General features: G+C 38.9%; 1 long non-coding RNA gene across 1 annotated transcript; it reads left to right on the forward strand.

Annotated features, from left to right (window-relative positions):
* The first annotated feature begins 902 nt into the window (after positions 1-902).
* LOC138963905 (uncharacterized) lies at positions 903-5,514 on the forward strand. Its single transcript, XR_011454959.1, has 3 exons — positions 903-1,795; positions 2,587-2,677; positions 3,662-5,514. It is a non-coding gene; the product is annotated as an uncharacterized lncRNA (long non-coding RNA).
* The last annotated feature ends 1,156 nt before the right edge of the window (positions 5,515-6,670 follow it).

A 6,670-nucleotide genomic window follows, 5' to 3' on the forward strand; every position in this document is an offset into this window, starting at 1 on the left:
ACAGAACATTCCATTGTTTATGTAAACCTGCACTTTTACTCACTTGTTTCAACTGTCACATATCAACTGTCACATGTCAACTGTCACCCTAAAAAAATTTAAAAAATAAAAAAATAAAACACACACACACACACACACGACAGTGTTTATGCACTTTTTTTTCCACTTGTTTCAACTGTCACATATCAACTGTCACATTCAAAACAAAACAACAAAAAACCACACACACACACACACACAACAGTGTTTATGTGTAAACCTGCACTTCTACTGACTTGTTTTAACTGTCAAATATCAACTGTCAAATATCAACTGTCACATTCATAAAAAAAAAATTAAAAAAAATAAAAAACACACACACACGAACGACAGTGTTTATGCACTTTTTTTTCTCACTTGTTTCAACTGTCACATATCAACTGTCACATTCAAAAAAAACCAAAGAACAAAACAAAAAAAAACACACACACACACACACACACAACAGTGTTTATGTGTAAACCTGCACTTCTACTGACTTGTTTTAACTGTCAAATATCAACTGTCAAATATCAACTGTCACATTCATAAAAAAAACACACACACACACACACACACACACACACACACACGACAGTGTTTATGCACTTTTTTTTTCACTTGTTTCAACTGTCACATATCAACTGTCACATTCAACAACAAAAAAAACCACACACACACACACACACACACAACAGTGTTTATGTGTAAACCTGCACTTCTACTGACTTGTTTTAACTGTCAAATATCAACTGTCAAATATCAACTGTCACATTCATAAAAAAAAAAACCCACACACACACACACACACACACAACAGTGTTTATGTAAACCTGCACTTCTACTGACTTCTTTCAAACACTGTACATTTAGGAAGACGTGGAACTTGCGAAGAAAATGCGAAAAAGTGTTTGTGGGTTATCGTCCCTAGTCACATGCTGACGGCGAAAACAAAATGGCGGATCGCGTAGGTACTGATCGCGTGCGAGGTGGTGGTAAATTGTGCTCGGCTTTTTGTTGCAAGAACGCCCGTTACAAACAGAGCTGCTTCGGGAAAACTTTCCACAAGTTCCCTAAAGAAGAAAAAAGGTGGGTTGTGCAGTGATTATTTCCTCAGGTTTACCTTCTTCAGAATGTGAATGAGAATGCTCGAGTCAACTCACTCAGATAAGCCAACTGTCTCTGGGCATTTTTGTCTGCTATGATACTATAGTATTTATAGAACTAATATGCAAATGAAATATTACAAACATAGCATGGATCGGTTCATCCTGAGATTTCTGTACTAGCTGTACTATGTACGCGTGTGTCACAGTCTGCGTGTGTACCTGTGTGTGCATGTGTACACTGTACTTACGACTGTGAGTGTGAGTCAGCAGTCAGTACAAAACAACAGTTTACACTTGATGACAAACTAGACCTACCCGTGGGCATATTTGCCGAATCCTTTATCAAACCTTGCTTACGGGAAAACTACAGTACAAAGGTACATCACTCATCCGTTTTGCGTTCAGGCAGAGCGTTAGATTTAGACTGAAGATCTGATTTAGCTTTTTTTGTCTTAGTTATTGTTGTTTTTATTGTCAAACTAGGTGCAGAATATGGATGCAATTCACAAGGCGAGAGGACTTTGAAAAGCTGCAGCCAGCTGATGTTCAAGGTCTCAAGCTTTGTACTGATCACTTTGAGGCCAACCAGTAAAACAATCCTGCAGAGAGGATCACTTGTGTGGAATGCTGTCCCGACATTGTTTGCAGTGCCCAATCCACCACCGAAGGTTATAATTTATTTATTGGTTTTAGGTTTTTGCAAACCAATGAAGCACACTATTAAATGCAGGTTGAGTAATGACAAGTTTGAGGCTGATGTAAAAATTGAAAAAAACCAGCATTGTTCCCATCAAATAATGCCTGTTTGCATTTAGCGCAAAAAAATGATAAGGCCAACAAAAAAAAGTTACTTATTTTGGATCGACGTCTTGATTATGATGATATGATGAACTTATTTTGCCAAAAAACAGCCCCAAATAGCAAAAAAAGTATAGGGTCGGCGTCAACAACAAAAAAGTTGTATGTTTCTGGTCACCTGACCCTACCTATGTTTTCCCGACGACCCTGGACTTTTATTTTGCATTTTCAAAATTAAAAGGGGTAATCGAAAATCAATTGTTTTCCTGTTTTTCAACAAAATAAGTTAAAAAGATGGTTTTAAAAAAAAAAGTTTAGAAAAAGAATCTCCACCTTTAGTCATGTTAGGCCACAAAAAAGTCTGTTTAAGGTAACATATGCCCCCCAAAAATAGCGTCGGTAGGTCGGCTTTTTATTTTTGTATTTTAGCCATCTGAATATTTTAATTTCATTTTTTAATGCCCCAAAAAAGTCTAGGGCCGGTGGGAAAAAAAATAGGGTCGGTCCGGATACTGTAAACAGATTATTTTTTGTTTTGCCTTACGAGAAACATACACTTTTTTGTGTGGCCTAAGACCAATGCCATGACATTGGGAGAATTGTTTCATTGTGACTGGGTGTTGGTTGTGAGTTTGTCAGTTAAAGAGCTGTGCATTTGCAGGTTGCTAGTGGGAGGAAGCCACCATCGCAAAGGGTAGCTACAAATGAAGCCAGCACCGACCTGTCGCCTGATGCACAAATTGTTCAACCAGGTAAGAGATTTTTAACCATGAAGAACACCCTGACATCAAAAAATGTTTAAACCCATCCATTACATAGTTGATAATTGCTGTATAGGGTGACGGGCGCTGTGGCGGGGTGGTAAGACGTCGGTCTATTAACTCGGAAGGTCGAGGGTTCGAATCCCGGTCGCGGCCGCCTGGTGGGTTAAGTGTGGAGATGTTTCCGATCTCCCAGGTCAACTTATGTGCAGACCTGCTAGTGACTTATCCCCCTTCATGTGTACACGCAAGCACAAGACCAAATACGCACGAAAAAGATCCTGTAATCCATGTCAGAGTTCGGTGGGTTTTGGAAACACAAAAATACCCCGCATGCTTCCTCCGAAAGCGGCGTATGGCTGCCTAAATGGCGGGGTAAAAACAGTCATACACATAAAATTCCACTTGTGCAAATAAATGAGTGCACGTGGGAGTTTCAGCCCACGAACGCAGAAGAAGAAGCTGTATAGGGCGGATGCATGGATGGATGAAATTGTACCTGTAGTTCCCACACGTAAAGATGGGAAACATATCCTGTTAGAGGCATGGTGTAACAAGAAACAATTAAGTGGCTCTATTCCCATCTCCCCCCCCCTTTGCGATATAAGCTTCGTGGTTGAAAACGACGTTAAACACCAAATAAAGAAAGAAAGAAAGAGGCATGGTGTGTGAGGAGTTTACCTGGTACTGTTGTCCTAATCAATCAATCAATCAATATAAAGCTTATATAGCGCGTATTCCGTGGGTACAGTTCTAATGGCCTCACCCATTCAGTACTAAACAAGGTCAATTCCATCATTGTTCCACATCGTATCCATAGTTGCTAATACACTTCATTTCTGGCCTGCCTTCCTACGCTATTGTTTATTTTCATTTTGTGATTGAATTACACATGTTTTAATTTCTTCCAGGTTGTAACTTGTTATGGTTATGTTATTTTATGTGTGTTTTGTGTGTGTGTGTTTTCTTTTTTAGATGACATTCAGGCGATCCTGGAGGACATAGGATGTAAAGCATCAAAGTCGTCATCCTCCCCATCCCCTCGTGAAGCGGAACTTCGGCAGAAGGTCAACAAACTGAGGAGCAAGGTTTTCCGATTAGAAAAGAAAACGATGGAACCCCGTGTAAAACGAGCGAGTAAATTAGCCAAGCCTCCCAAGAAAGACTTTGTAATAGAACAGTTGTCTCATATATTATCAGGCGAGGCGAGCTATTTTGCCATTTATGCCTGTTACATATTTACCGGTTATCTGCTGCTGTGTCCAATCCTGGCAGAGACGGAACGCATGTTACCAAGGAGCCGAAGGAGAGTCGATGAGATGAGAGAATGTGATTAACAATTGCCAACTCTCTCCGTACAAAGAGGGTCCAAAATTGTATCAAAATATAGATCGTAGGGAATTCAAAATAAAAAAAGACAATAGACAAAACATGTACTTCGGCTCATAGAGCCTTCTTTAATTTTTGACTCAAAAGTCCATGCTCCGAGAGTCCTTTTTTTAATTTTGAATTGCCTACCATCTATATTTTTATACATTTTCAAAAAGATTCAACAGTCACCTTCCGTTATTCTTGAACTTGGCTATCCCAGCCTTGCCTCAACATTCGATATTCCTGTGATATTTTTGACGTAAAATCAATTTTTACTGTAAAACACTTCGGCAAGAGGATTGGTCCAAGCAAACAAATAATAAACTTGTAAGATTTTTCCTGATATTTCCGATCAATTGCCTATGGTTTTATTTAGCTAAAAGATTCAAACGTCACACCTATGACTCATGGCTATTTTTAAGGGGAGAGTAGCATCCCTGGTGTGTTGTTTTTGATGTACCTTTTGGTCTGTTTACAGTAACATAGGCACACAAAAAGAGGGTCGGTAGGTCGGTTTTTCTTAATTTTTTTTTTATAACCATCTTTTTAAATTATTTTGCAAAAAAACAGGAACAAAATTGATTTTTTTTCTTTTTCTTTTTCTCCAAATGCCAAAAAAAAGGTCTAGGGTTGGCGGGGAAAAATAGGGTTGGTCGGGATACCGTAAACAGACTATTTTGCTTTGTTTTGCCTAAGCAATGACTAACAAACTTTCTTTAGGGTCTGACATTGTATATACTATACAATTTTTGGGGTATTAACTAAATACATGTATACAGTTTTTGATTCCTTTTATACTTATTCACAAATTAGCCCCCCCCCCCCCACCACCCCTTTTTTTTTTTTTTGTAGTCTGCCCTGGGGGCGGGAGGTCTCCTAATTTCGGTTTCTAGGGTCATCTTATGCTTCCCCATGAGCTGAGAACTTAATTTAAAATGGGCCACGATTTTTGTATTTGTATTTTGTAATTGTGCCTTTGTCCAGTCACATGATTTCACTTTGTACTTAAAAACTTGGCACTGTCATCATTTATTGCTATTTATTGTTCAGTTGTTCAGTATTTATTGCTATTGGGCATCAGTTGTTCAGTTGCCCTCTTTCGAATGAGCCATGCATGCATTATGGATGTGTTTAGCGAATTGGGATACCTCAAGCAATGTAAAAGAAGAAACAATGTGAAGCAAACATATAGCACCAAATAAAATAACCGAATCAGAATGGAAACTTCTTCAGTGTATGTGTGTGTGTGTGTGTGTGTGTGTGTGTGTGTGTGTGTGTGTGTGTGTGTGTGTGTGTTTGCTGTTTTAAATACCGAAAATGTGAAAATAAAGCAAGTCACAACATGAGAAAGATCGACTGTACTAGTCATAACAAAGCAGGAGACAGCATGGTCAGCATGCAGCAAAGGGGAATAACTCATATTTAGCCATTCTCATTTCTAAGCATGCCCAATGAGGAAGTTATCCTTCTTCCCATTGTAGTTTCTTTGCTTCTTTCAACTGTCACATATATTGTAAGCCTTTTCGCATGGACGCTTTGTTATTTGCTTTTAAAATTTTGTCAGGATTTTAGGCGCAAGCGGGCGTCAGATGTTGATTACGAAAATGCTCCAAAGTTTGCGAATTCTCCAGGTTTTTGTTGTGCTTGCCAGTTGCAACTTCCTTTGCAATCTGTTTATTACACACAACATTTAGAAAAGTGAAGACGAACAAAGATAAAATTTCATGCAAAAGATAGTTAGACAAGAGAGAATTTTTACAACACCAGAGTGAGACGAGTGAAAACTTTGGACAATGCACATAAGGACTGGGTAGCCCACACCAGTTTAACATTTTAACTCAACGTTTATTTAGTTGGTTTTTTTGTTTTTGTTCCGCCAACTTGTCCAGTTACAAAAGGGAAATAAAATAAAGATAAGAAAATAAATCAGCATTTCAAATATCAACTGTCACATTAAAAAAATAAAAAATTAAAAAAACACCAACACACACACACACACAACCACAACAGTGTTTATGTAAACATGGCATTGGGGGAGAACTTTTTGAGAACAGTTTCTGAGAAAAAATATCCTCAAGTGAGACAGTTCGCATTGACTTTCTCTCGCAATGTACACAATCACTCATTGATCAGCATCACCTTCAAAGCTACAGGCAAATCCAGCTAACTCACAAACGGTAAAGTCAAAAATTCGCTTAGCACACAAAGAAATTCTGGTCCGGAATTATCCCTCTTTATCTATGTGTACAAAGTACCCTGAGCTCGAAATGGGATTTCTCTTACGTAAGTCGAAAGACGGATAGCACACAACAGAAAGTCAGTCCCAAAGACAAAGTTTACTCTATATTTACTACAGCAACTCGAAACACGAAACTTGGCGTCTCACACTAGCGCATTGTGTAACCTTATTCCCTTCTTCTCTACACGGACGCCACACCGACTGGTCAGTCGGCACGCAATAAAGTATGAACTGAAGTTAGGAGGGGGCGAGGAGTAAGGAGAATTATCCAACTCCAAGAAAACACTCTGAAAAAGGTGGGGAAGTGGTGACAAGGCAGTGAACGCACTCACCATGCACTGACATCATACGAAAGCAGCCACACAAACACAGCA

The sequence above is a fragment of the Littorina saxatilis genome, linkage group LG4, assembly GCF_037325665.1.
Source record: "Littorina saxatilis isolate snail1 linkage group LG4, US_GU_Lsax_2.0, whole genome shotgun sequence".
Classification (NCBI taxonomy): Eukaryota; Metazoa; Mollusca; class Gastropoda; order Littorinimorpha; family Littorinidae; genus Littorina; species Littorina saxatilis.